A 25,783-nucleotide genomic window follows, 5' to 3' on the forward strand; every position below is an offset into this window, starting at 1 on the left:
GTAGCCATGTATGGAGCACCAATATCTCCCCAAGAAGAGAACAGACTAGGATTTCCCCCAAGAGGAAATCCTTGATTGGTGGAATCCATTTTTCTCAACCTAAGACCAACGAGGGAACAATGATGTTATTCCTATTAAAATAAATTTTATGATGCTTTGACACAACTTGCTTTTTCAACTTTTAAGAGTCGAGAAAAAGCTAAAGATGACTCTAGTCGCCTTCTATTTTTAATGAGTCTAAAGTGACAAGTGCTCAAATGGGCCTTTTCTTTTAAGGAGTCTGAAAAGGAACGAAAGTGACTACTCTGGAAATCTAGACAGAGGAATTACCAAATCAATCACAAAACTGCAATATACTTTTACATACGGTAGTCAATCTTCCCAAATGCTATGTTCAGTGCATTGCGATCGATAGGGTGGCAGACACGGCTTCCTAAGGATAAAGGATATCAACCTATTGTGCTCTCCCAATATATACTCGACGGTATGTGGGAGCACAAGTCCATACTGGAACTTGTCGTATCAAAGAAGAGGAATCACCCAACCTACGATGAAAACGATAGTTACCAAGCTTTACGACGCCGGAATACGTCTCTAGCCTAGACTTCTAGATGTTGTGGGTTAGGTTCCAAAGCGTTTTTATGTTCATTGAGGTTATTTTATAGTTGATCTTTCTTAAGAAGTTTTCCTTTGAAGGTTCAATACATGATGTAGGTATACAATTCCTAAATATGCAATCTAAGATGATAAACAGTCGTTTATTTTCTTTTAGCAATGAAAATCCTAGCTACTAAGGAAAGAAGAGTAAAATTCTTTCAACATAGAGCAGAGAGCACACACTAAATGCACTTTTCCTAAATCAATTTCTGCATGCAGTCTAAATGCAAATGCACATGCATGTATTTGTTTTTCCGCTTTCTTAATATGAGAATGACAAAAAGAAAACTAAGTACAGATCTGAATTACTTTTCCTCAAAGTGACACTTTAGCAATTTCTTTTCAAAAAACGAAAGGAAGACTAAGATGACACTTTCACTTTCGAATGGGAAACTATTTTCGACACTTCAAAGAATTGATAATTCAAATAAAAAAAAATGGCAAAAGTACAATCGACTATCTAAAAGAGGAAGAATTTACGACACTCTTTTTCTTGACTAAAAGCGATAGTTACAACACTTTCAAATCAAAAGACGACAGTTCGATTAAGCTACTTTTTGCAAAGGAGGACTGTAAATGATGAAAAATACATAAAAAAACATTCGCAATTCCTTATAAATGGAGTCTGAATAATGTAAAGGAAGAAGGTTTCAACAATGATATACTGATCATAGACAGCAAAACTACTTAATAGAGCTGAAAACAATGAAGAAAAAACCAAAATCTGGAGGCAGAAACAATCTCATTCAATCATCGCACCTGTCCTTAAGGGAAACAGGGATGCATCTCACCTGCAGCACACAGGAGGTGTGATGCATCCAGACTGCCAATGAGAGATAGTGCAATGGTCCAGGGATGAGACTGAGCTTGGTTTTCACCCACAGTTTGCAGCTAAGTTCAGGGATTTAGGTTGAGCTTATGATAGGCAGTAAACACAAAGTATAGGGGCTAATCTAATGAGGTTATTGAGCTACCACTAGGGAACTTAGGATGTTTACAAGTCAGATGTTCAGTTCATAAACCAACCTGGAGATTGACTGAAGCAGCATTGATCTACTTTGCAGTTGCATAGCAAAAGCAGTTTGAAGGCTAGCTAGCTTAACTTCAGGCTCCGTCTATAGTTTATAAAGCAAACAACAGTAACAAACAAACAAACTATTCGCTCCCCAGTGGAGTCGCCATTTTGTTTCCAAGAAAACTAGTGTCTATTTAGAGCTACTAGTCCCACTAAGACGGGTAGCTATCTTAGAAACAAACAATTCAAAGTAACTTGTGTTTTCCTTTATGAGAGATAGATGAGAGAGAAGCAGAGAGCACCAACCTCAGTCTTTCGCTTGGCTCCTTGCTTGTTTCCTCTCTCCCTTAATAGAGCTTTCGCCACTCCTTTCTCACCTGTCCCACTTCAAAGAACACCTGTAGAGTCAAAGCAGAAAAATACCATCAAAGCATAGAGATCTATAACCATAAACAATATAGGATCAGATTTACATTAACCATAAAAATGCATACACAAATACAAGATTCAGAAATATACAAGTATATGGAGGAAAACTCAATTAACTTTATTGATAGAAGTAGTAGAAGAGAGGATTACAACCCAGCTATCTGATCTAGCGCCATCCTCCCAGCATGAAAGCCCTCTTCACCTCATGAAAAGCTAGATCACCCAACAATACAATGTTTCACTGAGAAACCAACAGCACTTCCTTACAAAATACAAAATTCCAGCCTTTTTGGATCTCTAGGATGAGGAATCCATATATAGATATTTGCAAGGGGTGAGTCAGCTTTTGGGATTTTGATTAGTGTCATTTCACTGATAGTTCTTGGTTCCACTTGGAGATTTCATGATCTCTTACTCATCCCTGGGCGAATTCAGAGAGGAAAGTGTCATATGAGAAGTTTCTAAAATATTCTCTAGGTTTCCACCTAGCAAACTGCCTCTGCCATTTGTCTACTCTCACTCACCGCACCCTACAGAAGGGCTTTTCAGTATGCATCGCACCCTTTGTGTGCAGCAGGTGAGATGCGTTGCACCCTTAGCATGGAGCAGTCTGTATGGTCTAGTTTTGACCAGTTCTGAGTAGTTTTTCAGGGAGAACTTTTGGGAAATGATGTAATCAATTGACCTTGATCCTCTAGGGTATGAAACAACACTTTTAGGGATGTAGAAGCCCTTGGTTTATGGACATATGTGATTGGGTTTGCAGTGCCTAAATATGTCTATAACAATAGTACCATATGTGTTTGAATCCTTTCGACATGAATTTGCATTTGGATCCCGCTCTCTAACTTAGAAATACTCTTATAGGAAGCAATAGTGCATATCAGACAAAAGTAATCTTCATTGAAAGCTTAGAATACAGGTCTAGTTTCATAAAAAATATGTATTGGAAGCACAATAGTGCAACTTCTAATCTAAGTCTTCATACAAAATTTTTAGGACCCTTTCTAAAAACATGAAAGGGTCCATAAATACTATCTAAACTAACTAACTATGAAATAAAAATGCTATGAGCTAGTGTAACCGAATCACAAATACATGAAAATCTCCCCGAAATAGATATGCTTGCAGTATGTAAGAATGGTTCATTGTTTTGGCTGACTATCCTTTGGCTTGAGCTGGCATATGGTGAGCATCGACTGCAGCTCTAGAGGATGACTCATACGCAAATGCAGCTGGGCAGTATAGGTGGCATCAATAATTTTAGGAATCATGTGACCGATTGCATCGATCAGGTATTTGATTTCTGTCCTTTAATTGTATGGTTTCAAAAGGAAGAACCAAAAGGTTTCCCATGTTAATGTTTGGATGCCCGCGATTAATTTCTGCCTCTTTTCTAGCTCCTGCTTCCATGTTTGCTCCAATGCTTTAACTGATGGTAATTTTCCTAGGGTACATTCTGAAATTAAATTTGACAAATAAAGAGTATTATTAATCAATTCCACTAAATTACCAGTCACTGATCTACATCTCGATGTTGCCCTTTCTGCCTTCATCAATTGAGTTTTCCACTCAAGGAATAGAATTTCCTTGTGTGATTCCAGAATTTGAGGCAGATTTGCGGCTTGCCCTTCCTTGGTTTCTTGCCAGGAAAGAAAGTCTATTAATGTTTCATCTACCTGCTCGAGCTTTTGTATGTCTTCAACTGACTTATCATTCATGGACGAGGAAATCTCATAGAAGGGAGGAACAAGAGAAATATTATTACATAGCAAGTTCAATTGAGTAGATAATGCTTTAGTTATTTGGAGAGCCTCTGATTTGAATTCCTCTATCTTAGGAAATTCCTTGAACCTTTCTATTTGTAATGACAGTTGAGCAATCTGTTCATCTTTCAATTTGCTCAATTGTTCATTCATTGTCTTTAGCTTGTTCAATGCTTGAGACAGCTCTTTTTGCTTTTGAACTACATGTTGGTCTATCCTCTGTTTCTCTTTGAGCAATTTCTCATTTAATTGCTCATTTGATTGCTTCTATGCTGCTAACTACTGCTCTAACTACTCTATCCTCTGTTGTTTTTCCTGTACCTATGTCTCTAGTGAGATGATCGCTTGATCCTTTTCTTTAAGAAAATTGCTTACTTTCGATGCCTTATCCATAGTAGTTGTTGTATATGCCCCAACATACTAAGAGAGCTTAGTAAGATATTTGGAAGGGTTGACTTCCTCTCTCCATACCACATTAGTTATCTCCATCTGTGTAGGTAAAAGAGAAGATTGATCAAGTTTTCTCTTTTTCCTTTGTCTCTTTATTACAACCCTATGCTTAGGGCTGTAGAAGACATCTAAGGGTGGTATTTCTTCTACTCGTAGAACAATCTCATCGGAAGGGTTTTATGGAATCATTTCAACATCTGTCTGGGTCATGGATGGGTTGCTAGTCCCTTCAATTGGAACTGTATTAGTTGCTATCTTCTATTGAGTTGTTACTTTGGGTGTAATAAATCCCTGCAAGCTCTCAGTATTGCTGATAATTGAGTCAAACTATTGCCATTCTTTGAGTAGTTTGGGATCAATATGAACGTCTGAATGAATAAGTTCACCACCCTTTTCTTGTTCTTTCTCCTACTTTGGTGTTTTTTCTTTATCAGGAACTTCTTCTACTGCAGGAGCTTTATCAATAGCTTGTTGTTTAGTTTCGCTTGACTGGACTGTCGGGGTTGTGGCTAATAGGTCTAGAGGCAGAGTTTGCAACCTCTGGTCTCTAAGCATATTAAACATTTCCAGTCCTTCATCTTGATACCTCATCCTGGCCAATGTTTTAACTTGAAATAATGATTCAGCTGAGGAAAATAGATCATCGAATTCATCGGCTTTATGATCAAACTTAGCAAGTTTGGCTTGAGACATGACATTATAAGCAACCTGTCTTGGATCATATGGCCTGTTAGGAATTGTGGCCAGATTCAGCATTAGTATCTTTTCTGTCTCCTTCTCTGCATGCTTATAGTCATGCAGAGTGAAAATGCCACACCGTAAAGGGAAGTTTGGCCAAATATGCTTCTTTGAATCCTTAAGGGTTTTGGATGTCCCTTCTACTGTTATTTGGTAGGCCAACTCCCGAGCTAACAATTTATCAGGCACATACAAGGGAAGAACATGGGGTTTAGTAAGGCTACCAAAAAGCCTTATGTAAGTAAATTTCTCCTCCTCGAACCAACTGCCTACTGCTATTAAATCAATTTCTACTTCCGAGGATATCCTTGGAGTAGGTTTATTAAAAATAGAATAATATACAGGGAGAATAAAACCATTGCAAATTTTATACAAATGATTTTTGTAATTCACCTTCCATAACTGTTGGTGGTAAATATGGATTGGATTTGGGTCTTGAGGAGTCCATTTCCACCCAAGTATTGGATATTTAGAATTAAAGCAAATGGTATCCATTATATAAGCACTATAATAGAATGGGGGAATAATCCGGGAAGCTTTATGCGCATTTGTCCTGTACTCTAAAATTGTTGTGGCTAGTTTATCAGACAAGATATTAGCTCAATCCATCACATAACCGTTGATTGCGGCTTCCATTAGGGGAACCATTTCTATGGTGAATTTGGCTGAATCATGTATTCCCCACATCCTACACATCATAGCTCTGGCATAACAATAAGGAAAAGCCAAAGAGTCAAAATAGTACTTACCCATTGACTCGTGCTTGTGCTTTTTGGGGAAATGTCTCCATTGATTTATCAGGGCTGACTTTGAATCGTTCTCCTTTGCAAATGCATCCAAGAACACCTTGTTGTATCTCTTTTCAGGTTGAGGTAAGTGGTACATTTTCATGAGATCCTCAAGTTGAAATGAACCAAATATCCCCCAATCAACTGTGCAAAATGTTCTGTCTGAGACTAGAATTTTCTCCACCACCCATATAACTACGTCCGTATATGGCAGGACTTTAGCTCGCGCTACTATTCTATGTAGATAGGAACAAGCCAATTCTTTAAGAGTTCCTTACGATTTGTTAATGGAATCGGCTATGGATTCCTCTGATAATTCCTTAGGGTCCTTGATTTCTATTAGATTGTAAATGCTCTCCCAGCTCGTGTTTCCTAGACCAAGGCACGTCGTATCTGAGATTAATCCTTTCTTGCTTGGTTTGGGATCTTTGACTGGATGAGCTGCTGCTGTAGGAGCTGCTGTTGCAGACTTCTTTGATTTCTTACCCATTTTCTCTGGTTCTCTGGTTTCGGAAGAATTCTGTGCAAACAGTTGCAAAGAGTGATACAGAGAAAATGTTGCTGCACGCCAATACGATAATGAATAGAATTACATCAATTGGCATAAAATTCAATTTAGTTAAGGATTACAATGGATAAAATCCTTTGAAAGATCCATCCTTAACTGCAATATTGAAGAGCAGTTTATACTGTCAATCGTGGTAAATAACATCATAAATGCCCATCACGTCACCCATATACTGAATGATTTTTTCAAGTGTGACTTAGATTTTATTGATCGGTGATCAATGATAAATCACTGATCGGCGATCGGGAGTGTCAAAGGGAAGGATTTTAAGAGTTGCTTTAAATATTTTAGATCACTGAAAGGTGATACAATATAATGCATGCAGACTTTCTTAATGTATTTTTGCTTTTTGAGATGTGCACCCAATTAATAGATCGCAGTCGGGATTTGACATGGTCTTTCTTATCTTTATCATGCGACTCTATCGAGTGCCGATCGTCAATTGCGATTAGCTTTATTGCATCAGAGGAATTGATTAAGCTTTGCTCATATGTCCCTTTATTATTGACATGGCCGAGTCGCCGAATGCCGATATGCTTTATCGCATTGGAGGAATTGAGGGGCTTAAATTTATTGTTCTTGGCATTTGCCTTCCCCGATTTGCCGATAGCAATTCCCTTTTCAGATTGGAGGATTGGGTGATGTTTTTTTTGTGTGTTTCCTTTAATATTGCAATATGTAATCTTTGATTGCTTTATCGCAATATAGAGTGATTTTTAAATATTATAAAGGAACACTTTATTTCTTATTTAAAAGGCTGTATAAAATGATTTATTTACATCGGGGTCTTAACAAGGATTTTTCTTATGATGAGGTACATACCATTTTATTCACACACCTAACTAAGTTTATTTTTTGAGGGACCCATTTCATATTCAGATTTTGTATAAATATTTGTATGAAATGGGGGGTTGTTGTACAACACAACATATTCCTAGAGCTAGGTTGGAAGAAATGCTTTGGATCCCTCGGTAGCTTTGGTAGAGACTAATCTAGTGATGGTTAGTGATATTTGACCATGAGGTTGAATCATTGGATAAAGGTTGAGGTGGTATGGCCTCTAGAAACCCTGGTTTAGTTTTGGTTTATTTTTTTCATGAGATCGCACATTCATGCTTGGAATATGGCATGAGGGTGATTGGATGAAAGAAATATTTGGTTAAGCCCAATCTATGGTTAGGTGGTATGTGGAAGTCCCTAACTTGGTTGGATTTTGCATATGTTAATAAGAGATATTTTTCTCTTGTATTTTATGAGTAAATGTACTTGATATTATGTGATTTTAATGGATATTCTATCATTATTACTATTCTCATTATATGCTAGTTATAAGCATGGTTTATGATAGAATTGAGTTACGACTCTCATCATGTTTTGGTCAGTAAATGAAATGTTAATGAATGTAAGACCTAATAAATGATAATGCAATTATTGTGAGAGGGCATCAGACCTTCTTGATGATTTTCAAATAAGTATGAGATCCATATGTTCAGATCTCTATTATGACCTATGTATTACATTTTCATTATGTATTTGACAGAATGGTTCTCATGGCTAGTACATTTTAGGTCAAGTTATTGTATTATTTTTGTATGGAAGGATTTGTCTATGTATCATTTATCATTTCTAAGAGTTTCATTGAGTTATGGGAAGAGGTATGGATCCTAGCCATATAACAGTGTCTTATGTTTCATAGTCATTGGCACAAAACTGAGTAGAAAATACCAATCACTCCCTTGTAGGCTTGTGCATGTGATTGGAGAGTTGTAGTGAAAATCAGGTAGTGTTATGCCAACATCCATGGGTCTAGATCAATGGAAAATAGGCTTAACTCAAGGTTTGGGCACCTGGTAGGGTGGGTTAGCCCTTGGGGGTCGTGTAGCACCTGAGGGAGGTCAGTGAGGTTTGGTTTAGTTGATTCCATTTCCTTAAGGTGGTTGAGTAATATCATAGTAACTCTTCATCACATATTTACCCTGGTGGACCAGTAAGCTTGGGTAAGTGTGGGAGGAGGGTGTTACAAAAATGTTACAGTAATCCATAGCCATTAATAACAATGTTGCGATTGTAATTTGTATAACCCTAAGAAAAATAATTATGTTCATCCTCCAATAATTGACAAGTAATTCTTGGTGAAAAACCAACGTAAACATTTAAACCATTGAACGTCCTACATTGCTTATATGCAAAGCATCACATCAAAGTCTTAACACATTCGTAAACCATAAGCTATACTTGTGCACCATATGCAATACATATTAATGTGCCATGAAATAAATTATAGCTTCAAAAAATCAAATCATATATCTTATATCAAAGCACCGTAGACCATCATGTCACAAATAATTATATGAAGAAGTATTTAGTTTTCCATACATGTCATACATCAATCCTTAATGCAAAGCTCGACACCATAATATATACCCTTGGGACTCTCAACAACCTATGAAAATAAGGTTATACTATATATCAGTTGGAAAACTACCCTTGATTCATGACGTTAATACCCTATGTTCATGTATTTTTTTTATGACCTATTTATTACATGTTCATCATGTATTGGGAGGAACGCCTGTCATGGCTAGTACTTGTTAGGTCAAGTTCCTGTATGAGTTTTGTATGGAAGGATTTTTTTTGTATGTCATTTATCATTTATGAGAGTTTCATTAAGTTCTGGGTAGAGGTATGGATCTTAGCCTTGAAAAAGTGGCTTAGATCTCATGGTAGTTGGCACAAAACTGAGTAGAAATGACCAATCCCTCCCTTGTAGGCATGTGCATGCAACTAGAGAGTTGTAGTCAAAATCAAGCAGTGTTACTCCAACCTCCAGGGGTCTAGATAATTGAAAAAGAGGCCTAACTTAGGGTTTGGGCACCTGGAAGGGTGGGTTAACCCTTGGGGGTCATGTAGCACCCGAGGCAGGTCAGTAAGGTTTGGTTGAGTCGATTACACTTCCTTAAGGTGATCTAGGAGGTTGAGTCATATTGTAGTAACTCTTAATCACATATTTACCCTAGCGGACGAGTAAGATTGGGGTGTTACACAAATGTTACGGTAATCTATAGCCATTAATAACCAGGTTGTGATTGTAATGTGTATAACCCTAAGAAAAACAATGATGTTTATCCTCTATCAATTAACAAGTCGTTCTCGGTTACAAACTAATGTAACAATTTAAACCATGGAACTTCATACATTGCTTATATGGAAAGCATCACATCAAATTCTTAACACATTCGTAAACCATAAGATATACTTGTGCACCATATGCAATACATTTAATTGTCCAATGGAATCAATTATAGCTTCAAAACAACGAATCTTGTATCTTATATCAAAACACTGTAAACTATCATGTCGCAAATAATTATATGAATAATTATTCTGTTTTCCATGCATGTCGTACATCAATGCTTAATGCAAAGCTTGACATCGTAATATATACCATTGGGACTCTCAACAACCCATGCAAATAACCTTATACAATATATCAGTTCGACAACCATAGTTGATCCATCACACTAATACCTATTCGAAACATATTTTACACAATTGCTTCGAATTCGTAGATCCAAAGTCTTTCTTTTTCTATTTAAGCTTTTGCTCAATATTGACAATGTATCGGTACACCATGTCGAGCGAGGAGATGTCCAGGAACTCTATCTCATCCTGGATGTACCTGTGTAGGCAGCCTCGATACTTGAGTACCAAATGTTTCTCAGAATCCTTGATACCCAAATTCGTGCGAAGGGTACGAAAAACATTGGTAAACTCTAACACGTCTTGGTCCCTTCCCCACCATAACATGGTCCACTTATGTATTTATCCTTATAGCCCCTAACCAGGTAGTACTACTCCTTAATGGAATCCTGGAATGAATTCCAATTGGGTGTGACTGAAATAGTGAGGGTGTACTTCCATCGTTCTTCTCATAGTGGGTTTCCCACCTATCCCTAATGTGGGGGGTGGCTTTGAGAAGAGAAAAAGTAATCTTTTCCTGGCTGGAAAAATTATGAACAAAAAAATTCCTTCTTGCAGATTTAACCATTTATCTACAGTGTTTGCATCTATTAGGCCCTCAAATATGGGAATTTCAAAGCTTACTTGTACCTTAAAAGGAGTGGCGCCTCTAGAGTGGTTGTTGGATGTGGATGCACCACCGGTGAGCAACCGTTGAAGGATATAGAAAAAGTTATCCATCATCGCATTCCTTTGTTTCTCGAGGGCCTCCTTGAGCAATATTTTGATAGGATCTCCTACTCCCTCATGTTTCTTTTCTTCCCCCATGGGCAACTTCCAGGGTTTGCAAGGTTGATCTTGCAAATGTTGAGCTAGATCGATCCCTAACTCCTTATACCCTGACCTCATTGGGGACAAGCAAAGAAGGATCGAGAAAGAGCAGATCACTATGATACCACTGATCTAAATTTAAACAAGAATGCAAAAAATTACAGATATAGCCATACACACAGAGATGCAGCAGAAATAAAACTTCATTTCATTAATATCAAAGAACTGAAATATGCTTACATATATAATGGAAATAAACTAGCTCGCGCAATGGTAGCTTATTTATGAGAAGAGATGTGGCAGATACATGCCTCTGAATTGTCATACAATGAGGCTTGAAGGCCTATTTATTATTGAGAAACAATGGAAAACCCTAAACATCCAAAAACCTAACCCTAGGAGATGAAAAGCCAAACTATGGGCCCACTTGGGGTAAGTTAGTACATCAACTTCCTGGGGTTGTAAATTTCACATACGATCTCCGTTTGACGCACATGATACCTTGTTGGAAAGATCTATCCAAGGAATAAAACTGATGATAGTGAATACTGAGTTAAAAATTAATATTCACCACCTATGGTTTTCCCAAAAAATGTTGTTTAGGGACTCAAAACGCCTCCGGAAATTTAGGACCCGAAAAACTGCCAAAAATAGTAAATTTTCCTACAATTGAGGGAAATGAAAAACTGAAAGAAACAATGGTGGGGGTCCAAGTGGAATAAGTAGATGGAAACCAATATCCACTTAGATAATCAAGTTTGTGACCTTTTGGTGAGCCAAGAGAAATGCATGGAGGGTTCTAACACACGAAGTGGAAAAGGAAGTGTGTCCATTAGAAGCCTGTAATAGTACGCAACCTAAAAGGAACACATCAGTAGAATGACATCGCGAGATGGAATCAGAGTAGTCCACAATCCAAGGTGATGGGTTAAACTAGAAACACATCTCAACAAGATTGATATAATCATATGCAAAATAGTTCATACAAGAATGCATAAGTTAAATAACATATATTGCTAAAGCAATCAAAATAGTCCAACTACAATAAAAACATATGCCTGAAAACATGTTGGCTTTGTTATATTATATAAAGTGAAAGTTCCATCCATACATACACCATGACAACCACTAGCCCCAATGGTGGAACGCTATAGTCAACACTTCCTGCTCCTCCAAGGAGATTTACTCACTCTGCATTGTGGAGAAGCCAAGGCTCATCATAATACTCTCGAAGCCCTCTCTAAGCAATGCCTAGCAAAATCATGGATTCCAGAAGCCTAGTCTATGAGTTATGAGGTTTTATTTATAACAAAGAGTGGGGTGACCCTCGACATTCCCCTTTCTGACACTTGCACTACCCTCATTACTCTTCAAGTTCATTACATATAACTCTTTACATTACATATGACTATTTTCATTCCACTAATGACACTTGGAATTTCAATTTACATTGTGTTTACAATAATAATACATTTTCCACATATACCCATGTGGGACAAAAATAGGCTTGAGTCAGTGAAATAAGAAAACACTAAGACTTGGATGGCTATGGAAATACCAACTCGACAACATCCTCTCAGTGGTATTTAAAGACGAACTAATGCCAAGATTGGTAGTGCACAATGGTGTCCACGTATTTTTTGATGACGTATTTCTTGAAACAAACCCTTGCCTCCATTGCATTTGGGTATATTGATCTAGATACTTTGTCCAACTTGTCCTGTAACATGCCCAACATAGTCATGAGTACACCAGGACTGATGACATACCTCTACATATTCTCTGCGCTAATCTATAAGTTTGCACTGGTGGTCGTGTTCATCAACAGATGATCCAAAATGGATGCATTTTTGCCTCCGAATCAAAGTCTTCAAATGTAGATGAAAGTGGGATCAAGTCGAAGTGCTCACTGATATGATTTCAATGGTGCGAACGACATGTAAATTCGAGTCTGAATGGAGAAGTTAGAGCCAGTCAAAGTTTATGGAGAATTAGGGAAAAAAAGTCAAAAGTAAAAGGTCAACTGTCGAGCAGTAAAATGGGTCTTTTTCACCTCTATTTACCCTACATTAATTGTCAATCTAGGAACAATTTGTTATTTCAAAGAGTGTACTCAGTTTGAGGCGGTCATTTGTCAGAGTAATGCTAGTAGTATAGTGCTCTCAATACAAGAGTAAATGGATGCTTGGAATGAAATCTACTTGCAAAAAGAAACCTAGGACTCAAATCATGCGTTCAGAAAGCTACAACAATTTATCAGTCAAGGGTACAGTAATGGTAACTCTTCCCTCTGTAAACTGATGCAATCAAGAAGGCACTCAAAGGAAGGATCATCAAACTGGGAACTAGACAGTGTATGTCGATGTTCACTACAGTCTCAGACCTTCTGCACACCAAAGCAATGATAATCTTCAAATGACAAGAAATGGAACAACAACTATCTTTATAAACAGGATTGAACAGCAAAACCTTAACCTACGGAAATGGATGCAGCAATAATTATAATCTACAGGAATTAAGTAACAGCCTTTGAATTGAACAACAAACAGAAATGGAACAGTGGACTATCAGAAATAAAGTATAGAACAACAACTTAAATATGAATGTACAACAACCCAAGTTAAACATGCGACACACTTAATCAGTAAAGGGAACAGTAATGTGAGCTTCGATACAATAAGCATGAATCACAGCTATAAAGTAACAGCAACTGCAATCACAACGGAATGACAATCCCGAATGAACAACAGTCACAATTTAAGAATAAATCATACAGTAGTACCGATTTAGGAACATACAGCACAGTTAATCTGTAATCGAATGGCAATCTGTAAGGAACAACAATGTTATATCAATTGTCAAAAGGAACAACAATGCGATACAAAGTTAGAATGAATAACATAGCATTCCTGTAGCAGATAACAACATTACTTAGTCAAGTGTATATAACAGAGCTGATATGTAAAATAGTAAAGCATGTCAGATTACTGTATGGAGTAAATGGAAGAAATCACACCACACATAAACCAGAAATATGGTACAGGAGCAAGTGATCCACCAGGGTCGGGCCCTTAGCCTCTAGGGACTCACTGCTTAAGGCTACTCCAGAATCAATGATAGAACAACAACCAGGTTTTTATATTAAAACATTAAACAGAGTTACAATGAGTCACTCTTCAAAGAGAGTCGATGATAAAAGTTCAAGTGCCAAGAAGAATTTCATAAAAATAACAATAGTTCCCTGTCTTTTAACAGTTCTACCTCTTCTTATAACAACTGAGCGGCGATATCAACAATGTAGAGGATTGTGAAGATAGTGATCCCTCAGGATCAAACGATCCTAAGGGATTTGCCAAGCTGTTAGTTTGCAGTTATCCTCTTATTCTTTTGTGCCGATTGGAGATCTCCTTTTCCTTTTTCTAGCTGTTACGCTCCAATTTGGATTGCCTTGTTTGAATGCGGTTCCCTGCCAAAGGGACAACAGTTAACTTGGTCTCGTTCTTTCCTTTGGGATGATAGTCTTCCGTTTTCTCCTCTTTCTACATAGAAGAAGGGTAATTATTAGTTATTTCACATTACATATAAATCCTCTAGATTTTTTCATATGCCGAGCTCATGATGTGAAAAGGTTGTGAGTTTTGAAGAAAAGATAACAAAGTAAATGAAAATAACATACCTTCTCTACTGCTCAACACACCCCCCTACTTACGCTTTTTCATGGCCTCATGAAAACATTGTAGTTGAAATGCAAGGCAGTGAGAGAGAAGGCTAGAGGCAAGATCTCATGAGGAGGTCTACAGACATGATGCCTAGCTAGGTGCTCAGAAATATGTCTTGTCTGGCCCTCAGGAATTTCGTATAAGGCTTGGCATCCTGGTGCAGGATGTCAAATGACCGGACTTCAGAACCTACAACCTAACCAAGATGGCCCTCCCCTCAAAATAAGATCACCATAGAGGCCCAAGTGATCAGCAACTAACTTAAAGTTCTCATAATTAAACCGTTCCCTATGTTGGATATTTGGATTAGAAGTCTGATATCGAAATCTAGTAGCTACAATGGCACCATAAAAAGTATTCTATCCCTTGCCGATTGATTGCTGTATGAATGGGTCCTAATGCTTTAATCACACCCGAAGTCCTCATGAGGTTCCTATGTTTATTCCATAACTGCAGTGGATCTCTAGGCTCAGCTCTTACTGTCACACGGAAAGAGTCGACTTTGCGGACAAAGCCAACCTCCCTAGAAGCTTAAGGCTTTCTAGCGACAAACAAGACAATTAAGAGCAATCCTTCTCTAAATATGCATTTACAATATTAGAAATCAAGTGTTTAGATCCTACCTGTAACCCAACGCTGTTGTAGTAGTCCAGCTTCGTCGATCCGGATGAGCTCCTCCCTCTCTTCGAAACCTGCATTCACTAACAATCAAACGATTAAATAGCACCTGAATATCTCATAAAATAAAACATATTTAACATACAGACCAAGGAGTATATGAAACAACTCATAAATAACAAATTGTTGAGAAGAATGGACTTATTTGTATTAATAGGAAACAAAAGAAACCATTACAACCTGACCCTTGGTGTTGTGCAGGTCCCTCCTAGGGTCCAGCAAGAGTCCTCCTTTACTCTCATCAGCTCACCCACTTCCAAATGAAACAAGAAAGGATGGGAATCTCTCCTCACAAGCTTCTACAAGGAAGTCCTAATTCCAGCAGCATCTACCCTTAGGAATGTTCAGCTTTCAACCTCCCCTCCCTCTGGTCCAATGCCTATATTTATAGTGCTTTAGAGGAAGTTAATTAGTTCCACCATGAATGGGATAAGCCCCTCTTTCAATGGGATAGCTCCCCTCTTCATGGGATAAGTTCCTCTTTCTTTGGGTGCATGAACCATCTGGAGGCGCTCAATACACGTCAAACCATCTTCTAGAATGCTCTAGATTTGAACACAAGTAACTTTTTTAAGATGAAACTCGTACCTTTTGACCTTTACAGGGGTATGCACCCACCCCTTTACATACAGAGCGTACAAGTACGCAGGTATTGTGAACTTGGGTTGCGTACACGCAGGTAAGGCTAAGAGAAACTGCGTACCAGAGATAATTGACTTTAAATGACTTTTCTCTCTTTCTTGGAGTTTGACATGGAGAGCAGAAGCATGAGACTTGCCAAGGAGGATAGTATGACAGTGGATGGAGCCATACTAACTGCAAATAGTCATGGTGACATTTTTTAGTGTAACAAATTGCCCCCTAAAGTGCGAAGCCTGTAGTAGATTAGGGTTTTATATGATCTAGGAAGGGTGAAGTAATTTATCATTTCAAGGAGTACCTTGCGGAGAGCCTGGTCAGAACCTGCAAACACAAAATACATATATAAGATGATATCATCGCTGAGGTAGGCATTCCCATACTCAGATTGAAAACTTTAACTAACAATCTAACTACTGCTCTGATACAGGAATGATTTTGCAGTACATTACAATCATAGACTCTTTGTAGACACAGTATGGACACAGCCATCTGTTTATGGTTAGTCTACCATATAATGAATACAAAACTCCTCGCAGCCTGGATGGTGGAAACTAGATCCAGGGTCTTCATTTCTACTTCCCGAATTGGTACGATTCTATCCATGCGAATAAATGAGTTGATGTCGAACATGGTAGAAACCACTTGATTACCAGTCAATGATGTAAACTGTTAACAAGTGTGAGAGAGACCACCAGTGATGTCAATGGTTCTCAAAGTACCCAGTACAATCCATGAAATGTGAATGAATGGGTTGATGTCGAACACGTCATGGAATCCTTTGATCGAAAGTCAATGATGTAAACTGTCGACAAAGGCGAGAAACCTGCCATTGATGCATGCAGACTTCAAGGTACTGACGATTTCTAAGTCATCTTTCTAGATAATGTGCTGATGTCTATAGAAAGCGACCCGTTGTAGGCAAGCCCACAACACAAAATCATTGTTCAAGTTGAAGAAATGTTGCTGTAAGGACTGACTCGGGGATGGTCAAAATGGATGACAAGTATTTTGCATATGAATGGTTTATTTGCAAAGACCTCTTGAACACATAACGACACGACAGATGGCTTGGTGACGATTGACCCAAAGTTAATACCCAGAAACGATTGAAGACTTTCAAAGTGGTTTGATCAACTTTAAGGCAAAGGATTTCCCAACCCAGGTGAATGAAAAAGTGTCGTGTTCAAGAGTGGTGATAAGGTTCTTCTGTAACAAAGGATAACAAATAGGTTCATTCTTCTCTCTTTTCCCCCACCATTTCTGGCAAGTACCTCTTTATTTTTTACAAGCTTGAGGAGGATAACATATGCTTGATTATAAGCTCATCCTTCGGATGAGTCCAACTTAGTTTAGATTCGAACCCTAAGAAGGAGTGGTCCATTCCTGTTTGTAATCGAACAGGTCCTTTACTGTGAAATTTTAACGAGTCCAGTATAGGAAAAACTCGGCATTTTTCAATTTTAGAGAGTCTGAAAAAACTAAAGAAGACTCCAAGGTGAACTTTTTCGTAAATTTGTGTCTCCCAAGCCCGAAAAAGTACAAAATAATACCTGAGAGAACCGCTTGATCTTGCGACCAAGGAGTACTTTCATGTTTAGTGCCATTGACCTGAAAAGTAAAAAGTGATCAAGGACACGTCGTTTTATTTCCAATATCAAGTTTGAAACGACAAAAACCTGGCAATCTTTTCGTGTTTTTACGGTCAGAAAAGGGCTATAAGAGGACCATCTTTTAATTCCATTTTAACGAGTGTAAAAGAAACGCTCGACAATCTTTTCATGTTTTAGGAGTCAGAAAAGGGCTTAAAAGATGACTCTGATGTCTTGGTTCGTGAAAAATGATAATTTACCCTAAAGTCCCTTTGTCCTGCACAAAAACAACACATTACTCATACCTATTTAAGATGGGCAAAAATACATTGAAAAATATCCTTTCACGGTGAAAAATAAACAAACTTAGCATTCATTTATCCAAAAAACCTATAAAAAGACTTTTTACCATGTCATTTTTACCATTTTACTGTTGAGGGAGAGAAAAGGGCTCTTGACAAGAAACTTCCCATGGACTTTGGGGAGAATCCGACCGTCGGAATCGAGCGCCGTCTCTTTCAGGTATTTCACAACATCCTCCTCTTCAATTTCATCCGTTTAGAATTTCATTTTAAGTTTTAGTTTGATTTTTTAGAGGGTTTTGGGTTTTAGGATCCGCTTTTCGGGGTACGCAGGTGCCCCATGGGTGACCTGCGTACCCCGACATTTTCGTATATGGGAAAATGGTCGGAGTACGCAGCCCACCTTCAGAACAGCTGCGTACCCCCACTCTGTTTTCTGAACGCGGGGTGCGTACTCCGCGCAAAGCGGATTTTCAAACCCCAAACTCAAAATCTAACCATCAAATTTTTATTTAATGAATTCTAATCAATGTTTTTTGGTGTGTAGATTGCCCACCATGCTAGATTGGCGCGAAAGAGAACACGAAGATGTCGATTTGGCCACAATAGGTCATCAACCTTCCATTGATGCTTTAAAGGCATGCGGTCTCTACAAGTACTGGGCCATGCCTGGCATGAGGGCCCAGGTGCCATTCCTAGAGTGGCTGGTTGAAAGGTGGAACATTCAGGATCAATGTTTCTACATCGGAGAGCACCAGCTCAAGATAGAGCCCTCCGACATATATTTTCTCACTGGCTTGCCTAACAGGGGCGAGCAACTGTCTCTATTCGGGACTAGGCCGGGTGGTCAATCCCTTGCTAGTCTCCGGCTAGAGTGGTGCAATAATCAAAACCATGAGAAGGGGATAGAAATCAAGTACATATCCCGACCTGAACTTATGGTAATTGCCTTTACAGTTACCAGACTCTGCGGTGCTGCCGCTTTGCACATAGCCACTGGTTCCCAAATGCAGATGGTTATAGATTGCTTCCGAGGCACCATTTTCAACTGGTGCGATGTTGTGCTAGCCAATATGAAAGGCCAACTGACTAGGGCAAAGAACGGGCAATTGAAGACCTTTGGGTATGGGCCTTTGGTTGTGAGCTTTGCCCTAGAGAGAGTTCCAATGCTGATCCCCCAGCATCTCACTGTTCCAGTTGGGCCTCCTCGGGAGCCTAAGTTGATGAGGTGGGTTTCGGTGATGGCCCGGCATCCTGATGAGGGAGCAGGAGTTGTCTGATTTCCTGACGGTTACTTTCACTGGTTGGAGAACCAGGTCTTTGCGATTCAGGATTTTCCTTATGCCGGAATGGATTTTCGCAATGATCCGGACATGGTTCTTCCACAGGGAGAACAATGGGACGACAAAGGTACTTCATTTTTCACAAGTTTTTTAAATTATCTATTTTTTTGTTTTTTATATATATCATCTCAAACTGATAGTAAAAATGCTCAAAATGCAGATGTAGGCCCACGGCGTCCGGCCAATCTCCGGGCTTTTGAGAGGAGACATCCAGCTGCACCGGCACCGGCCCCACAGGACGCGGCTGCAGAGGCACTAGCTGAGTTGGAGCAGTATCTAGAGCGTCTGACGGCGGATATACTAGAGACTACTATAGATGATATTCCTATCAGACTTCAGCGCTATGTAGTCGTAGTCCCGGGACCTTTTAGGAGGTTTTTGTGTAGAGTGGCCCGTGCAGTGGTGTCGTATAGGGAGCATCACCAGTGATTGGACGGTCACTTTGTAGACACATGTGACATTTTGGTTTTTTGTACTTATCATTTTTGCCGATCATAAGGTGTTTTGAACCTATGATCGAAGACGATGTATATTTTTTTGACACACTCCTATCTATATATATATATCATTATTACCGGCTTATTTTGTTAAACATGTGTGATGAAATGTTTGTAAATTTACATTTATGATTGTTGCAAATGTCTATTTAACATTCGAGACGCAATTGCATCTACTAATGTGTTTAAAGACCTTGGAATATGCTGATATTCAATGTAATCAAATTCACGTTCCAAGAGACGCACCCTCAAAAACAATCTTAATAACACTGGGTTTCTAATGGCATAGACTCTATTAAGCTGTAATACAACGAGTTCAGAATCTAACCTCACTATCAAACTCCGAATCCCAAATGAAATAGATTCAGATAATAACTCAATCACTACACTGTATTCTGCAATGTTGTTTGTTGTTTGACCGAGGCTCACCCCATGCATAGAAACTAACTCGTCAGAGGGCGAATAGATAACCCAAGCTGCGGAAGAGATATTCCGTGTACTACGACAAGCACCATCAGCAAATCCAATGTACGTTTGGAGAGGCGTCGACATCTGCAATATCAAGAGTAAAACCAAGATAAGCCAGAATAACAACGAAAAACACACTCTCTAAACTAAGCACACTGTCTAAACTAAGCAAACATACCAGCTAGAAAGAAAAAACTAACCTAACTAAAATCTCCATACCCATCATTTAAGCATAATACCTCTTTAGGTAAAGTTCATTTCTGGGTTTACCCAAAGAGTCCCCGTCAAAGTCTACCAGCTCATAGGCCCCTTTTGCTAGCTTTCGCTTGACAATGTAGGGCCCATGCCACATAGGAACGAATTTTCCAGCACCTAATTTATCATTAGCTTGATCATATAACAACACTAGGTCTCCTTCCGAAAAATTTTGGGGAGTCACATTGCGGTCATACTGAGCTTTCATTCGTTTTGCGTGAGTCTCGATTGCTAAAGCAGCTTCACGTCGAGTCTCATCTAATTTAGCTAAGTATAACAGACGCTTCTCCTCTTCGGAAGTAGCTGGGAGTAATTCGATGGCCATTTGCAGTGACGGGATTTCGCATTCAATGGGCAGCACGGCTTCCAAATCATAAACTACTTGGAAAGGAGTGAACCCTGTTGATGTTTTTACTGAGGTTCGGTATGCCCAAAGCGCTGAAAATAACATGTTGTGCCAATTCGACCGATGAATACCAATGATCCGTCGGATCATGATAACTAGAACTTTGTTGATAGACTCAACCAGACCGTTTGCTTGGGGATAATAAGGAGTAGAACTATCATGACGTAAACCAAGCTGGCCTGTAAGTTCTGTCATCATAATGTTTCGAAAATGGCGCCCATGGTCAGTGATTATCGCTTGTGGGACACCAAACCTAGCAATAATGTGATTGAATACGAAAATTTCTGCTGTCTTGCCGTCTGCCTCAAATGTAGGCATCGCCTCGGCCCACTTAGTAAAATAATCAACCGCAAGGATGATATACGCATGCCCCCCAGCCGAGTGAGGGTTACAAGTAGTAAAGTCAATACCCCATTTGGCGATAGGACCAACGACAATTATAGGGTGGAGAGGAGCAGGTGGCGCGCGCATCTTTCGATCAAACACTTGACAGTTGTGGCATTTTCGGACCGCGATAATACAGTCTTTAAACAAAGACGGCCAGAAATAGCCAGCGCGCAATATCTTTTGGGCTGTGGCATACCCAGACATATGACCGCCACACACTCCAGAGTGACTATTATAGACAATTTTGTGCCTTGCAGCGTCAGGCATGAATTGTCAATAATCCAAGGGATCCAAAGTCCCTAAACATGATGTTCCTACCCCTAGAGGAACAAGGTCAGCAAACCAACAGCTCTGAATATCAGTTCTCCACCTGAAAACACTCAAAATCAAGCAATTCTGGAATCAGTTCAACTGCTCCACCAAGAAACTGCGCTGAAGGTCAAGTGCTCCATGGTGTACCTGCGCTGAAAGTCAAAGTCAGTGAAGGCCACCTGCGCTGAGCGAGATTGGACAAGTGGCACAGTGAGTCATTGCTCTGGAATCTTCCAAAATGACACTTGGATCAGGGAATTCGCCTTGGGATGAGTAAGAGGTTCTGTTTCTCCAAGTGGAAGCAAGATCCTCCAAGTGGACTCATGAACTGAAGATTAACTGAAGAGAGAGAGGACACAAGGCAGCTACACATCAGTTGCAAGCTGACTCATCCTTTCTCAATTCATCTATATATGGAGCTCTCTCCTATGAGCTCTGGAGGCTGGAATTTTGTGCAAGTAAAGAAATGTTGTTGGTTTCATTATAGAACTATTGGGTGATTGCTTGAAGGAGGTGAAGAGGAGATTTCTTTCTGCTGGGAGGTGTTGCTGGATTGGGCCTCTTATGGTTGTAACTCTCTCAGAACTTTACTTCTTCCATTAATAAAAGCTATTGAGGTTCTTCTATATGCATTTGTCTCAATGATGTATTGTTATAATTGTATATTTGGTTTATTCTAATCCTTGAATCAGTTATGAATGCATGCTTCTTGTAGTTTCCTTCTCTTGCCATTTTGCAGGATCACATTGTAGCTGGGCCAGTGAAAGAGCAGAGAGCTGGAAGCAAGCAGCAAGGAGAGAAGATTGGATCAACCATTAAGCGCAAGACAACGGTTAGTGGATCCCTTTCTCCTCTTTTGCTTTCATAAAGAAGAAAATCTCAAATAGTTTTGTTTTCAGTTGTTGCTGAGGTACTATCACCCTTAGAGTGGGATAGGGTCATCCGAGTCGGATACTTTTCCCTACAACAAACTGGCGACTCCGCTGGGGATCGTATCTGTTTGATTGTTTGTAGTATTTTGCTATTCATTTCCTGAACAAAAGAGTACCAAATCGAAAAGCTTTTGACTATATCGAAAGCGAAGTAGAGGGCAGCTACTCTAGCTCATTTCTGAGCATGTTCATGATTTGAAGAGCTGATCTACAAGGATCCTTGTAAGCTCTTAGTGATAGCTTTTCATCCTCCTTGTCATCCCTTAGTGTGTACTTGACTGATAGCTTCTGATTTGGCCAAAAACTGTGAATTTTTTAGCAAACTGTGACCCGGAAACTGAGAAAACGCAAGTCTCGTTTTCCAGTGCAGGCTGTACACTAGCTACTTGTGCTGCAGCGCAGTTCCCGAAAGGGCTACCTGCGCTGAAGGTCAAACAGGTGGTCTACTACCTGCGCTGATCCAGTTTTGCCTTGTGCTACTGGGGTTTCCTCCTGTTTCTTGCCCTGTTTTCACTATTGTTTTTGCAGCCAGTTACCAGTCCTTGTACCTATCTGAAACCATCTTTCTTTACCACTATTCCGCCTCGGTTGTATAAAGAAACTGTGTTTGTTCTTTGTGTATTTCTTACATCATTTACAGTTTCCCATAACGAAAGTGAACTAGTCTTGCTGTGACCTCTTAGATCTAAACCTGTGATAGGTGTTTTGCTGATCTTAAGAGTGAGTTTGTTTGCTGTTCATAGCTGATTGATTGAGCTTTTGCTTTCGTCATATGGTTTGAATTTACATATTTCTAGTGTCGAAACAAGTAAATCTTAAGGTGTCTTTTGATTTTGGACAAGCTTGTTTGCTTTCACTTGAAATTGAATTCAAAGTTATACAACAGCTTTCTTTTTGTAATACATCAACATTAAGAAAGAGAAAAGAAATACTTGCATTGTGCATTTTGCATTTGACAGTTTGCATGCTGATTTAGGAAAAATTGCATTAGTGTGTGCTCTATGATCTGTGTGAAAAGATTTGTCTTTCTTTTCCCTCAGTAGTTAAGATTTTCAAAGTTGAAAGATTGAAAAGTTTGCTTCTCATCTTAGACTGCATTCAGGAATTTGTTACATACATCTCGTGGTGATCCTTAAAGGCAAACTGCTAAACAAGATCAACATTAAAATAAATTCAATGAACCTAACAACGCTTTGTAACATAACGCTCACAGTAGAGGTCTAGGTAGAGACGTGTTCCGGCGTCGTTAAACGTAGTGACTGTCGATCTCTACGAAGGTGGGTGATTCCTCCTGAGGGACGATAGCACTAATACGGACTTGTGCTCCCACGTACCGTCGCGTATATATTGGGAGACCCCTATAGGCATTTATCCTTTATCCTTAGGAAGCCGTGTCGGCCGCCCTATTGATCACGATGCAGTGAACACAGCATTCACGAAGATCGACCACCCGTACCGTAAAACGTATTCTGTGGTTTCGCGAAAGGTTTGGCACACCCTCTGCCTAGATCTCCAAAGCAGTTTCTTTTGGCCTTTTTCAAACTCTATAACTGAAAAGGTCCAACCGAGCATTTGTCACTTCGGGCTCGTTAAAACATCGAAGGAGACTAGAGTCATCTTTAGCTTTTTCTCGACTCTTAAAACATGAAAAAGCAAAGTTGTGTCTAAAGCGTCGTTAATAAAATTTATTTTAAACGGAACATAATCACCTCTTATTCCCGCGTTGATCTTTCAGTTGAAAAGTATGGAGCCCACCAACCAAGGAAGTCACCTTGGTGGAAGTCCCAGTCCCTTCTCCTCTTGGGGAGATGTTGGTGCGCCCCATATGGCCACATTGTCACTTCCAGGATTGACAATTGGCCTACCTGTATGGCTCTTTTCAACTAATGTAGTTCAGGCCACCACAAATCCTGAACAGTCGAATCGACTGCTAGATGAGTCTAGAGTTAACCTCCAGCCTTCCACTTCTTCTAACTCTTCCTCTCCTCCTTCCTCTTCGCTTGAAGGAACTGGTAAAGATAAAAACCAGGTTCCTAAGGAGAAAAAGGAGAAGAAGAAGAGAGAAAAGAAGCAGAAGGAGCCAAAGGCGACTGGGGGCAAACATGACCATTCTAGAAAAAATCCACACACTGCACCGACCGGGCCTAAATCGCCATGTGTCATATGCAAAGGGGCCCACTTCCATCGTGATTGTCCTTGTATTCCCCGGATACTAAGGGACTGGTCCCCCAGGTTGCACAATCCGGTAGCATCAACCTCTGATAGACATGTTGATTGCATTCCGTCAACTAGCGAGAGTGAAGGACAAAGAGGGAGACCAAGATCACCCTGCAGACTGTGTGAAGGCGATCATGCCATCCACCGTTGTCCATTCTTAGATGAGGCGAAGAGAGTTTTGGAAGATCGTCCGGTTTCACCGTTACGGCTTCCTCCTGGATACCTAAAACTCGTGCCATGTCCCTCGAAAGTTGAAAATGCAGCTGGCCCGATCAAGTGGTCAGCTGAAGTGTCGGTCATTGAGAATGAACCAACTGAATCCAGACCAGACGAAAGTCTAAAGGTCGAAACGGCAGTTGACCCGGTTCTTCCTTCAGAGGTTTCATCCTCAAATGACACCGTCGTTGAAGATTCATCTTCAAATGACACCCTCACTGAAGAGAATAAGGATGACACCGTCCAGATTCTTTTCATCAACACAGACTCTGATGAGCATCAGGGCAATGCGCCCATTCCTTTATCGCAGGAAGGAACATCGTCAGGGTCATATCCGGCCGTGTATTTGGTCCCACCACCAAGCAACCTGGTTGTGTCCTTTGATTGGAACCAACTAGGCAGACCCCGGTTACCAGCCAGTATACCATTCAGAATCATTGTCCAAATCTATAGAATGGTAATGGCTGGAACTATCATTGATGAAGGGGCATCTGTGAGTATCCTTTCCTCTATTGCTTGGAAAGCACTGGGTTCCCCGACACTTTTACCTAAGATGAGAAATCTATCAGGTTTTGATAAAGGAACCAGTCGCCCTTTAGGGATCCTCCCCAATGTTCCGATTACATTGAGGAAGAAGACAGTTCATATGAATGTCATGGTCGTCCAAGGACCCTTGGATTATAACCTACTCCTTGGACGGGACTATATATATTGCATGGGAGCTATAGTCTCCTCACTCTTTAGAGTAATGTGTTTTCCACACGAAGGAAAGATGGTCAAGCTCGTAGACCAACTTTCATTTCCGGGATCTCGCATCGCAAATAGTCAAATACCATCCCTGAATGGCTTATTCACTCAAGAAATGCCTCCACCCCCGGTTCTACTTCCCGATGAGTGCGAGTGATTCGGAAAGATAAGACTGGAACCCAGGGGGCATGCACCCTGGTCTGCTTTGGGCAGAAGAAACCTTGGGTATAGGGTAGAATTTCCGCGAAAGAATATGACTAGTCCGTACCCCGTCCGTAAATGGAAGAGGGGTTGTTCTAGAACAAGATTCTTTTGTCAAGGTTACTTGTTTGACAAAGGTCATTCATCTTTATCTAAATAAGTAGGCTCTGC

Source organism: Pinus tabuliformis, chromosome 1_1 (assembly GCF_031772625.1).
Source record: "Pinus tabuliformis cultivar Carrire ecotype Pingquan chromosome 1_1, CPIR1, whole genome shotgun sequence".
In the NCBI taxonomy this organism is placed as follows: domain Eukaryota; kingdom Viridiplantae; phylum Streptophyta; class Pinopsida; order Pinales; family Pinaceae; genus Pinus; species Pinus tabuliformis.